At 42.9% G+C, this 14,174-nt stretch overlaps 1 protein-coding gene across 1 annotated transcript in view; it reads right to left on the reverse strand.

Annotated features, from left to right (window-relative positions):
- Window positions 1–14,174, reverse strand: part of LOC144594880 (uncharacterized) — a 50,480-nt gene that overhangs the window by 7,074 nt on the left and 29,232 nt on the right. The gene's annotated exons all lie outside the window — the stretch shown is intronic.

Consider the following 14,174-nt stretch of genomic DNA (forward strand, 5'->3'; position numbering starts at 1 on the left):
AGAGGGAGAGGGGTCAGGGTAGAGAGGTAAGGCGGTAGAGGGGGAGGGGAAGATGGAGAGGGGGGGTCAGGGTAGAGGAGCAATGGGGAAGGGGTGGTGGGAGGGGGAGAAGCGAGTTGGGGGGAGTGGGAGGGAGGAGAGAGGGGTAGAGAACATATTAGTTGGTCCAGTATTCACGGTGTGGCCTCTACACTGCAGAGACCAGGCACATTGGGTGAAGGCATTGCAGAATGGCCGTATCAGTCTGCAGGGGTGACGAAGCTGCCTGGTGCCACCACTTTCATTCCCATCCCACCCCACCCTAGCCTCTGTCTGCAGCTACAACAGTGAGGCCTGAGGGGCAAAGGGCAGCGCTGAATCCTTAGCCAACCTTATCCCTTTCTTAATCTAAATATCAACTGGACAAAGCAAACTGTCATAGAATCTCCCGATCACGAGGGATAATGCGTGAGAGAATCGAGGCTGGAAGCTACAGAACCTCTTGTCCTGGTGTCGAGACACCTGTCCCTACACCTCCTCCCTCGACTCTGTCCAGGGACCCCAACAGTCCTTTCAGGTGAGGCAGAGGTTCATTTGCACCTCCTCCAACCTCATCTACTGTATCCGTTGTTCAAGGTGTGGACTCTTATACATTGGCGAGACCAAACGTAGACTGGGTGATCGTTTCGCTGAACGCCTTCACAGCCCGTCTGAACCTACCTGATCTCCCGGTTGCCAAACACTTGAATTCCCTTCCCATTCCCACACTGACCTTTCTGTCCCGGGCCTCCCCCATTGCTAGAGTGAGGCCAGATGCAAATTGGAGGAACAGCATCTCATATTTTGCTTGGGAAGCTTACAACCCAGTGGTATCAATATTGATTTCTCTAACTTCAAGTAACCCTTGCAGAGAGATTCCCTGTCCCTCAATCCCTCCCCATCCAAGTCGTACCTGCTTCAGTCTTCTTGTTGAGTCTCGTTGTCTGTATGTGTTCTCACCTAGGCCACAGTGGCTAATGACCTGTTTCCTTTATCATTGTTACTTTTTTGCATATTTATCATTCATTTGTTCTATACTTTCTACATCACCGTCTACACTTCTCATTTCCCTCTCCCCTGACTCTGTCTGAAGAAGGATCTCGACCCGAAACATCACCTGTTCTTTTTTTCCAGAAATGGTATCTGACACGCTGAGTTACTCCAACTTTTTGTGTCAACCTTTCTCTCAATGTCGGCAAGACAAAGGCCATAGTGATGGACTTCAGGAAGTGATTTGGTCCACATACCCCAGTGATGGACCTCAGGAAGTGATTCAGTCCACATACCCCAGTGACGGACTTCAGGAAGTGATTCGGTGCACATACCCCAGTGATGGACTTCAGGAAGTGATTCGGTCCACATACCCCAGTGATGGACTTCAGGAAGTGATTCGGTGCACATACCCCAGTGATGGACTTCAGGAAGTGATTCGGTGCACATACCCCAGTGATGGACTTCAGGAAGTGATTCGGTCCACATACCCCAGTGATGGACTTCAGGAAGTGATTCGGTCCACATACCCCAGTGATGGACTTCAGGAAGTGATTCGGTCCACATACCCCAGTTTGCATTGACGGTGCCAAAGTAGAGATGGATGAAAACTTCAAATTCCTAGGAGTCAATATCACCAACAACTCCTCCTGGACCACCCATTGAATTGAATAAATTTTATCAGCCAAATATGTATACATACAATGTTTAGGACAAAGACCCATCATTTATTTAGTTGCCTCTGTACTCCACAATTTGAGATTTGTAATAGAAAAAATCACATGTTAAAGTGCACATTGTCAGATTTTATTAAAGAGTATTTTTATACATTTTGGTTTCACCATGTAGAAATTACAGCTGTGTTTATACAGAGTCCCCCCATTTCAGGGCACCATAATGTTTGGGACACATGGCTTCATGGGTGTTTGTAATTGCTCAGGTGTGTTTACTTGCCTCCTTAATGCAGGTACAAGAGAGCTCTCAGCACCTCGTCTTTCCTCCAGTCTTTCCACCACCTTTGGAAACTTATATTGCTATTTATCAACATGAGGACCAAAGTTGTGCCATTGAAAGTCAAAGAAGCCATTATGAGACTGAGAAACAAGAATAAAACTGTTAGAGACATCATCTGTTGGAACATCATTAAGAAGAAAGAGAGCAGTGGTGAGTTTACTAATCGCAAAGGGACTGGCAGGCCAAGGAAGACCTCAACAGCTGATGACAGAAGAATTCTCTCTATAATAAAGAAAAATCTCCAAACACCTGTCCGACAGATCAGAAACACTCTTCAGGAGTCAGGTGTCGATTTGTTAATGACCAATGTCTGCAGAAGAATTCATGAACAGAAATACAGAGGCGACACTGCAAGATGCAAACCACTGGTTAGCCGCAAAAATAGAATGGCCAGGTTACAGTTTGCCAAGAAGTACTTAAAAGAGCAACCACAGTTCTGGAAAAAGGTCTTTATAAAAAAAATTAATTTTATTTAAATTTTAATAAAACACATACATGTTACAGCTCATCGTACCCAATGATACCTACATTATAAATTTGATTATACATGTATTGTTCTGTATTATCTCCCCACCCACAACCCCCTTCCCCCCCACCCCGCAGTTAGAAAAAAGAGAAAAAGGAGAAGAAAGAAAGAAAAAAAAAAGAAAGAAAGAAAGAAAGAAGGAGACCTGGAGACAAGAAGGAAACACTTCCGGCTAATTTCTTATTAAATTCTTTTTAGGGGTATCAAAACAATCCTGAAATTAAATATTTCCAATTCTTAATCCTAGTTTTAAAGTAAATGGGTTCCAAAGTTTCAAAAAGAAATCATATTTATTTCTCAGATTATAAGTCGTTTTTTCTAATGGGATACAACTATGCATTTCTGCATACCATCTTTCAATTCTTATTTCCTTATGATCTTTCCAAGTGACCGCTACACATTTTTTTGCTATTGCTATTGCTATTTTGAGAAATCTTTTCTGATATTTATCTAAAATTAATCTTGGTAATATTCCTTTAGTATCTCCCAATAAAAACAACCTTGAATCCAATGGTATGGTCTTATTCATCAATTGTTCCAAAAAGTTTTTTAGGTCTTTCCAAAAAGGAGTTACCTTCGGACATGCCCATGTGGAGTGTAAAAAGTACCCACATCCTGGTTGCATCTAAAACAAATGTCAGGTAAATTTGGATTTAAATTGTTTAATTTTTTCGGAGTTAAATATAATTGATGTAAAAAATTATACTGTACAAAACTATATCTCACATTAATAGTATTTTTCATACTTTCTAAACACAATCTTTCCCAACTTGGTTCATCAATGCTAATATTCAGATCTGTTTCCCATCTTTGTCTTGATTTTTGAATTCCTGTCTTTGGACTAGATTTTTGTAATAATTTATACATTGAAGATATAATTTTTTTAGTTCCCTTGCCCTGAATCAGGGATTCAATTCCTCTAATTTGAAATAAAAACATTGAATTACCTAACATTTCCCTTAAAAAAGATTGTAGTTGATAATAGAAAAAAATACTGTTCCCTGGAATTTGATATTTGTTTCTCAATTGAGAAAATGTCAAAAAATTATTTCCTTCATAGCAATCTCCTATATGTTTAATACCCTTCTGTTCCCAGACTTGTAATATTTGATTATTCCAAGCAAACGGCAGTAATCTATTTTTTACTAATGGAGTTTTAGCTGTTAGAAAGAATCTTTTATCATTAGCTTTAACTGTTTTCAACAATATATTAATTAAATGTTTTAGCAAAGGTGACTCTTGATCCTTAACTAATAGCTTCGCTTCCCATTTATAGATACATTCTTCTGGGCATAGTTCTTTTATTTTATCCATTTTAATTTTAACCCATGCTGTTTTTCCACCCTCTTGATAAAAGGATGAAATAAAACTCATTTGTGCTGCCAGATAGTAATTTTTAAAATTTGGTAATTGCAGTCCACCTAATTCAAATTTCCATGTTAATTTTTCCATAGACACTCTTGGCATTTTACCTTTCCAAAGAAAATTTCTCACAATTTTATTCAATTCTTGAAAAAAATTATTTGGTAAAGGTATAGGCAGTGTTTGGAATAAATACTGTATCCTCGGAAAAATATTCATCTTAATACAGTTCACTCTCCCTAGCAATGTAATTGGAAGATTCATCCATTTCTTCAAGTCCTCATCTATTTTTTTAATTAGTGGTTTATAATTTAGTTTATACAGATTATTTAACTTATTATCTACTTTAACCCCTAGGTACTTCATGCCTTCTTTTTGCCATTTAAACTGACTTTCTCTTTTACATTGATCATAATTACCTTCAAAAAGAGGCATTATTTCAGTTTTATCTTTATTAATTTTGTATCCTGATACTTTCCCATATTCTTCCAGTCTGAAATATAATTTTCTTAAGGATTCCAATGGTCTAGTAAGACAAATTAAAACATCATCTGCAAATAAAGTAATTTTGTGATTTTCATGATTAACTTTAAATACTTCAATGTCTAAATCTGATCTTATTAGTTCTGCCAGAGGTTCAATAGCCAATACAAATAGAGCTGGTGACAAGGGACATCCCTGTCTGCTAGATCTTTCCAAATTAAATGATTGAGAAGATTGGCCATTTGTCACCACTTTGGCTTTAGGTTGTTTATAAAGAGCTTTTACCCAGTTAATGAAACCATTTCCCAATCCGTACTTCTCTAATACTTTAAATAAAAAATCCCATTCTAACCTGTCAAACGTCTTTTCAGCATCTAAAGCAACTGCTACGCTCAATTCCTTTCTTTTCTGTACTAAATGGAAAATACTTATAAATCTTGCTACATTATCAGATATTTTCCTTTTTTTGACAAATCCAGTTTGGTCCTCTTTAACCAGCTTCAGTAAATATTCTGCCAATCTCCTTGCCAAAAGCTTAGCAACTATTTTATAATCTGCATTCAACAATGATATTGGTCTGTAAGAAGATGCATTTAAAGGGTCTTTCCCTTTTTTTTGAATTACGGTTATAATTGCCATTGAGAAGGATTCTGGTAATGTAGAAGTTTTTTCCGCTTGATGTATCACTTCCATAAATACTGGTAACAACAAATCTTTAAATTTTTTATGGAACTCAGGCGGGAAGCCATCTTCCCCTGGAGATTTATTACTTGGTAAAGAATATAATACTTCCTCCACTTCTCTCAAAATAAAGGAGGAATTTAGTCCCATCTGCTCCTCATTAGAGATTGTTGGTAATTGTATCTTGGATAAAAAATTATTTATCTTAATTTCATCCTTTTCAGATTCAGAATGGTACAGATTAGTGTAGAATTGCTTAAATACCTCATTGATTTCTCTAGGTTTATAAGTAATAATGTTTTGATCTGTTCTAATTGAATTTATTGTTCTTAATATTTGTTCTTCTTTCAGTTGCCATACCAATACCTTGTGCGCTCTTTCTCCTAATTCATAATATCTTCGGTTAGTTCGTAATATTAGTTTTTCTGTTCTGTAAGTATGTAAAGTATTGTATTGAAATTTTTTATTTGCAAGTTGTATTTTTTTCGTATCTGAAGAAGCTTTCTGTAAGTCTTTTTCTAATACGGTGATTTCTTTTTCTAATCTTTCAGATTCCTTCCTATAATACCGTGGGCGGCACGGTAGCGCAGCTTCTTTACAGCGAATGCAGCGCCGGAGACTTAGGTTCGATCCTGACTACGGGTGCTGCACTGTAAGGAGTTTGTACGTTCTCCCCGTGACCTGCGTGGGTTTTCTCAGAGATCTTCGGTTTCCTCCCACACTCCAAAGACGTACAGGTATGTAGGTTAATTGGCTGGGTAAATGTAAAAATTGTCCCTAGTGGGTGTAGGATAGTGTTAATGTCGGAGATTGCTGGGCGGCACGGACTTGGAGGGCCGAAAAGGCTTGTTTCCGGCTGTATATATATGATATGATATGATATGATATGATAATCTTTCTTTATCTTAGATGAGTAGCTTATAATTTGACCTCTCAAATAAGCCTTCATTGCATCCCATACAATAAATTTATCATCAACTGAATTTAAATTTGTTTCCAAAAATAATCCAATTTGTCCTCGAATAAAATCACAAAAGTCTTGCCTTTTCAATAGTAAAGAGTTGAGTCTCCATCTATACACTGACTGTTCTTTATCTGGCATCGTAATTTTCATTAGTAATGGTGAGTGATCCGATAACAATCTAGCCTTGTAATCTATTTGTATTATTCTACCCCTTAATTGAGCTGAAATCAAAAATAGATCTATTCTTGAATATGTATCATGTCTATTGGAATAAAAGGAGTAGTCTCTTTCCCTGGGATGGCTTTTCCTCCAAACATCTATTAAATTTAAATTTTCCATTAAATTCAAGGTTGTCTTCGCTGCTCTTGTCCTTGTCCTTGTTGATCTATCCATTACTGGATCTAAACAAAAATTGAAATCTCCCCCTATCAATATATTTTCATGTGCTTCTGCCAGATTTAAAAAGGTACCCTGCACAAACTTCTCATCATCTATATTTGGTGCATATATATTCATTAAGGTCCACAATTCTGAGAAAATGTGACAATGTACCATTACAAATCTACCTACTGGGTCACTTACAATATTTTGTATCTTAATTGGTAGCGTTTTCTTAAATAGGATAGCAACCCCTCTTGCTTTTGAGTTAAAAGAAGATGCGGGGGGGCGTGTCCAATGCTTGGCTGAGTAGACATAACTTTTCAGCACTCCCGAAAACAAAGCCCTAAACTGCTAAAAAAAGACGAACTAAAGGAAATCAAGTACTTTAAATTAAATCAGAAAGTATACAGAAAGTATACAGAACGTATGGATGCCTTCCAAGAAAGAATAAAGAGGAGTACAACGGCCACAGAAGCAAGGAAATCCAACAAAGGAATCAAGAAAAAAAATCGAAGGTAGGCCCACAGCTCTGGTGGAGCAGGGGACTGGATTTGGTGACCCCTCGGCAGGTGGTGAGTCTGGGGAGGGCTCCGGTACGAAGCTGGAGTCGGCTACTCCCAGCCAGCGCTCTTTGACTCGGGGCAAAATACGAGGGGGTCACCGTGAGTTACCAAAAAGGCCCACTGTTTGCCGAGAGGATTTATATCTAAGAGACACTCATTCAATAATTTGAGACGTTTGCTTAACATAATGCACTCACATAAACCTCATGACCAAGAGTTATCTATCATCTCACTGGATGCAGAAAAAGCGTTTGATCAAGTAGAATGGGATTATATGATTAAAGTATTGCAAAAATTTCAATTGGGAGAGAACTTTATCGCATGGATAAAATTATTATATAACAAACCTACGGCTAGAATATTAACGAATAATATATTATCCTCGAAATTTGAACTATCAAGGGGCAATAGACAAGGATGTTCATTATCACCGTTGTTATTCGCTTTGGTAATTGAACCCCTTGCTGAAAAAATAAGAACACACTCGGATATTTATGGTTATAACACAAAATATACGAATAACAAAATATCCCTATATGCCGATGATGTACTACTGTACATCACAAAACCACAAATTAGTATACCAAACATATTAAATTTAATTGAGGACTTTGGATCCTTTTCAGGATATGAAAACGATGTTTCAAGAAATTATTAACAGGCTTAAGAAAATTGAAGGAGATAACAAATTAATGAGGAGAGATAACAAGAAATTGCATAAGACTTTGAAAAAAATGGAGGAGAATTTTCAAACAGTGACAAATAAAGTGGATAATATTCAAATGGAAAATGAAATGTTAAAATCTAGAGTGGAAAAAAATGAAGACAGTATTACTGCTGCAGCAATTGAAAGCAAAAAGACGGCGGAGAAGTTGGATGCCTTGGAAAACTATAGCAGGAGAAATAATGTTAAAATTGTTGGTTTGCCAGAGGGAGTGGAGGGGGAAGACCCAATTAACTTTTTTCAAGATTGGATAGTGACTACTCTGGGAATAGACAAACAAGGTCGGATGGAAATAGAAAGAGCACATAGGGCTCTAAGACCGAAACCCTCGGCTAATCAAAAGCCAAGATCTGTGTTGATTAAATTTTTAAGATACCAAGATCGAGAATTGGTTTTCAAAACAGTCGGGAATAATATAAGAGAGGGAAAACCAATAGAACATGAAGGTACTAAAATAATCTTTTACCCAGACATCAGTAATGTCTTGTTGAGCAGAAAAAAAGAATTTAATAAGGCCAAAAATATTCTATGGAAGAAAGGCTATAAGTTTATTTTACTGCATCCGGCTACTTTGAAGATTATGATCAACACTGGAGAATTTTTTTTTTTTAAAGACTTTGTCAAAGCAGAAGAGTATGCGGAAGAATTGCCATCGAGAAATGCTTAAGAAGACTCATGAATGAATGACTATTAATAAGATCTGTATACTATAGAGGGGATTAATTGTATTAAGGATTGTTAATTTTTAGAAGTACTTGATATATCGGGGGGGTTGGAGAATGTGGATGCTCCACCATAATCATGGGCACAAGTGTGGTGCGGACCACACCTCGTATAATAGAGGGGGGTAATGTTGCCAATCTATTTATTAACAACATTAGAGGGAGGGTTTATTTCTCTATCTCTCTTTTTCCTTTTCTGTTTTTATACCTGGACTATGGAGGGGAGCACACTGAAATACGGCACATTGTAAATACCGGAAGAGGTATCAAGGTAAGGAAAAAGGAAGAAAAAAAAAAAGGAATGAATGGATAACAAATTAAAATTTTTAAGCTATAATGTGAATGGGTTAAATGGACCGATAAAAAGGAAGAGAATTTTAACACAGATGAAAAAATTGGAAGTAGATATAGCTTTCTTGCAAGAAACACATCAAAAGTTAAAGAGAGAATGGGTAGGAAGTATGGTCGCATCTTCTGGAAAAAGGTTTTGTGGACAGATGAGACGAAAATTAACTTATATCAGAGTGATGGCAAGAGTAAGTATGGAGAAGAGAAGGAACCGCCCAAGATCCAAAACATACCACCTCATCTGTGAAACACGGTGGTGTTATGGCCTGGGCATGTATCATATCATATCATATCATATATATACAGCCGGAAACAGGCCTTTTCGGCACACCAAGTCCGTGCCGCCCAGCGATCCCCGTACATTAACACTATCCTACACCCACTAGGGACAATTTTTACATTTACCCCGCCAATTAACCTACATACCTGTACGTCTTTGGAGTGTGGGAGGAAACCGAAGATCTCGGAGAAAACCCACGCAGGTCACAGGGAGAACGTACAAACTCCTTACAGTGCAGCACCCGTAGTCAGGATCGAACCTGAGTCTCCGGCGCTGCATTCGCTGTAAAGCAGCAACTCTACCGCTGCGCTACCGTGCCGCCCTATAGCTGCTGAAGGTACTGACTTACTTATCTTCATTGATGATACAACTGCGAATGGTAGTTTAGTTTAGTTTAGAGATACAGCGCAGAAACAGGCCTTTTTGGCCCACCAGGTCGGCACCAACCAGCAATCCCCGCACATTAACATTATCCTATACCACACTAGGGCAAATCTTTACATTTTACCAAGCCAATTAAACTACAAACCTCTATGTCTTTGGAGTGTGGGAGGAAACCGAAGATCTCAGAGAAAACCCATGCAGGTCACGAGGAGAACATACAAACTCTGTACAAACAGCACCGTAGTCGGGATCAAACCCAGGTCTCCGGCGCTGCATTTGCTGTAAGGCAGCAACTCTACCGCTGCGCCACCGTGCTACCATAATGAATTCTGAGGTGTACAGACACAACCTATCAATAGTCAATAGTCAATAGTCGTTTATTTGTTACATACACATAAATGTGTAGTAAAATGAAACATTACCCGCAGTTGAACAATATGACCAATAAGATTAATCAATAAAAATGCAATAACACATACAATCACAACTAACACCAAACAAAAAGAAACATCCATCACAGTGAGTGTCCTCCAGTCCCTCCTCACTGTGATGGAAGGCCAAAATGTCTTTTTCTCTTCCCTGCCGTCTTGTCCCGCGGTCAGGCTGTTGGATTTGCCACGTCGGGGCGGTCGGGGCTCCCGATATTGAAGCCCCCGCTGGGCGGTGAAAGGTCAACGGCCTATTTCAGGCCGCGCCGGACGGTGAAAGGTCCGCGACGGGCCGACCCAAGCCCCGCGATTCGGGGCGGGCGAACACGCTGCCTCTGCCGTTGCCGGAGCTCCCGATGTCGGCCCCCACCCAGGGGTCTGCGGGCTTCCGACGTCCACGCGGCCCGCGCCGGAGCCTCCGGAGACGAGTCGCAGCCGCGCCCGCAGCATCCGCAGGCAGCCAGCGCCGCAGGTGGTGAGTCCGCGCCGCGGGCTCTGCGAACCAGAGCCCCAGGTGTTCCCAGGTGAATGGCCGGTGGTAGGCCGCAACGGGAACGGAGACACGACACAGAACAAAGGTCACGTCTCCGTTCTGGAGAGAGAATGTTACAGTTCCCGTTCCCTCCCACCCCCCCCCCCCCAAAACATAACATACAACACTACATCATATTAAACTACAATTCAGACAAAAACAACAAAAAACACAAAAGACAGACGGACTGCAGGCAAGCCGCAGCTGCGACGGCAGCGCAAGTTCAAACAAATGCCTCAAAATTCATTGGCTGGCAGTTCATTCTATTGCAAGACGATGATCGCAAACATACTGCTAAAGCAAAAAAAGGAGTTTTTCAAAACTAAAAAATTGTCAATTCTTGAGTGGCCAAGTCAATCACCTGATCTGAACCCAATTGAGCATGCTTTATATATACTGAAGAGAAAACTGAAGGAGATTAGCCCCCAAAACAAGCATAAGCTAAAGATGGCTGCAATACAGGCCTGGCAGAGCATCACCAGAGAAGACACCCAGCAACTGGTGATGTCCATGAATCGCAGACATCAAGCAGTCATTGGATGCAAAGGATATGCAACAAAATACTAAACAAGACTCCTTTCATGTACATTACATTGCTGTGTCCCAAACATTATGGTGCCCTGAAATGGGGGGACTATGTATAAACACAGCTGTAATTTCTACATGATGAAACCAAAATGTATAAAAATTGAAATCGTACAATGTGCACTTTAACCACATGTGATTTTTTAAATTATAAATCTCAAATTGTGGAGTACAGAGGCAAATAAATGATGGGTCTTTGTCCTAAACAAGGAATTTTCCTTGGTGTTTTGCTCGCAAGTGCAACACGATATACAGTAGACAATTACAAATAAAACATTATAGTTTAAACATGTGAAGAATGAAATAAAATACCAGAGCAAAAGGAGGCTACAGACTTTGGTTATTGAGCTGAGCTACTGCTCGTGGAAAAAAACTGTTTTTATGTCTGGCTGTGGCGGCTTTGACAGTCTGGAGTCGCCTTGCAGATGGAAGTGCTTCAAAGAGTTTGTGGCCAGGGCGAGAGGGGACAGAGATGATCTTGCCCGCTCACTTCCTGGCCCTTGCAGTGTACAGTTCATCAATGGGGGGGAAGGTTGCAGCCAACAATCTTCTCAGCTGATCGAACGATTCGTTGCAGCCTCCAGATGTCATGCTTGGTGGCTGAGCCAAACCAGACCATGATGGAGAAGGTGAGGATAGACTCTGTGATGGCAGTATAAAACTGGACCATCATTGCCTGTGGCAGATTGTGTTTTCACAGCTGCCGCAGGAAGTACATCCTCTGTGGGGCCTTTTTGACTGTGGAGTCGATGGTGGCCCCCCATTTAAGGCCCCTGGAGATGATGGTTCCAAGGAACTTAAATGATGACACAGATGGGACTGTGGTATTGTTGATGGTGAGTGGGGGGAGGGGAGGGGGAACTCCATAACGTCTACAATCAATACCCATATTGAAGCAACGACCTTAGAAGGCTTAGGAAGTTTGGCAATAACTCTCACCAACTTCTACAGATGCACCATAGAAAGCATTTTATCAGGATGCATCACAGCTTGGTTTAGGAACAGCTCCATCCAAGACCGCAAGAAATTGCAGTAAAAATATGGACACAGCCCAGACCATCACTCAAACCAACCTCCCTTTTAGTCTAGATCAGTGTGAAGAAGGGTCTCCACCCGAAACATCACCCATTCCTTCTGTCCAGAGATGCTGCCTAACCTGCTGAGTTACTCCAGCATTTTGTGTCTCCCTTCCATTGATTCCATTTATATCTCACCCTGCCTCGGTAAGGCCAGCATCATAATCAAGGAGCTCGCACCCTGGCCACTCCCTCTTCTCCCCTCTCCCATCAGGCAAAAGTTATAGAAGTGTGAAAACGCACACCTCCATATTAAGGGACAATTTCTTCCCAGCTGTTATCAGGCAATTGAATCATCCTACCACAACCAGAGAGCAGTGTTGAACTACTATCTACCTCACTGGTGACTATGCTGATGGGACTTTGCTGGCTTTACCTTGCACAAAACATGATTCCCTGCAAGGTGCAGTGGGCAGTACAGGGCAAGGTGCAGTAGGCAGTATGGGGCAAGGTGCAGTGGTCAGTATGGGGCAAGGTGCAGTGGTCAGTATGGGGCAAGGTGCAGTGGTCAGTAGGGGGCAAGGTGCAGTGGGCAGTGGTCAGTATGGGGCAAGGTGCAGTGGTCAGTATGGGGCAAGGTGCAGTGGTCAGTATGGGGCAAGATGCAGTGGTCAGTACGGGGCAAGGTGCAGTGGGCAGTGGTCAGTACGGGGCAAGGTGCAGTGGGCAGTACGGGACAAGGTGCAGTGGTCAGTATGGGGCAAAGTGCAGTGGGCAGTACAGGGTAAGGTGCAGTGGTCAGTATGGGGCAAGTTGCAGTGGGCAGTACAGGGCAAGGTGCAGTGGTCAGTATGGGGCAAGGTGCAGTGGGCAGTATGGGGCAAGGTGCAGTGGACAGTGGTCAGTATGGGGCAAGGTGCAGTGGTCAGTACAGGGTAAGGTGCAGTGGGCAGTATGGGGCAAGGTGCAGTGGGCAGTACAGGGCAAGGTGCAGTGGTCAGTATGGGGCAAGGTGCAGTGGGCAGTACAGGGCAAGGTGCAGTGGTCAGTATGGGGCAAGGTGCAGTGGGCAGTGGTCAGTATGGGGCAAGGTGCAGTGGTCTGTAGGGGGCAAGGTGCAGTGGTCAGTATGGGGCAAGGTGCAATGGTCAGTAGGGGGCAAGGTGCAGTGGGCAGTGGTCAGTATGGGGCAAGGTGCAGTCTTCAGTACAGGGTAAGGTGCAGTGGTCAGTACAGGGTAAGGTGCAGTGGTCAGTACGGGGCAAGGTGCAGTGGTCAGTATGGGGCAAGGTGCAGTGGGCAGTGGTCAGTATGGGGCAAGGTGCAGTGGGCAGTACAGGGTAAGGTGCAGTGGTCAGTATGGGGCAAGGTGCAGTGGGTAGTGGGCAGTAGGGGGCAAGGTGCAGTGGGCAGTAGGGGGCAAGGTGCAGTGGGCAGTAGGGCAAGGTGCAGTGGGCAGTACAGGGTAAGGTGCAGTGGTCAGTACAGGGCAAGGTGCAGTGGTCAGTATGGGGCAAGGTGCAGTGGTCAGTACAGGGCAAGGTGCAGTGGTCAGTATGGGGCAAGGTGCAGTGGGCAGTACAGGGTAAGGTGCAGTGGTCAGTATGGGGCAAGGTGCAGTGGGCAGTACAGGGTAAGGTGCAGTGGCCAGTATGGGGCAAGGTGCAGTGGTCAGTATGGGGCAAGGTGCAGTGGGCAGTATGGGGTAATGTGCAGTCATATTGACCACTGCACCTTGCCCAATACTGACCACTGCCCAACGCAGCTCACCCTATACTAACCACAGCATGCTGACCAACACACCTTGCCCCGTACAGGCCCCCAACCCCTGCCCTCCACTGCCCCCCATCCCCTGCCCCTCCACTTCCCACTGTCCACTGCCCTTCCACTGCCCCCACTCCCTGCCCCTCCACTTCCCTCTGCCCCTTCACTTCCCCCTGCCCCCTGCTCTCAACTGCCCCGCACTGCCTCCCACCCCCTGCCCCACCCCATGGCCCCCACCCCTGCCCCCACCCCTCCACTTCCCACTCCCCCCTGCCCCCCACCCCTCCACTTCCCACTGCCCCCTGCCCCCCCACTGCCCGCCACCCCTCCATTCCCCACTGCCTCCCACCCCTCCACTTCCCACTGCCCCCTGCCCTCCCACTGCCCGCCACCCCTCCATTCCCCACTG

Source organism: Rhinoraja longicauda, chromosome 6 (assembly GCF_053455715.1).
Source record: "Rhinoraja longicauda isolate Sanriku21f chromosome 6, sRhiLon1.1, whole genome shotgun sequence".
Classification (NCBI taxonomy): Eukaryota; Metazoa; Chordata; class Chondrichthyes; order Rajiformes; family Arhynchobatidae; genus Rhinoraja; species Rhinoraja longicauda.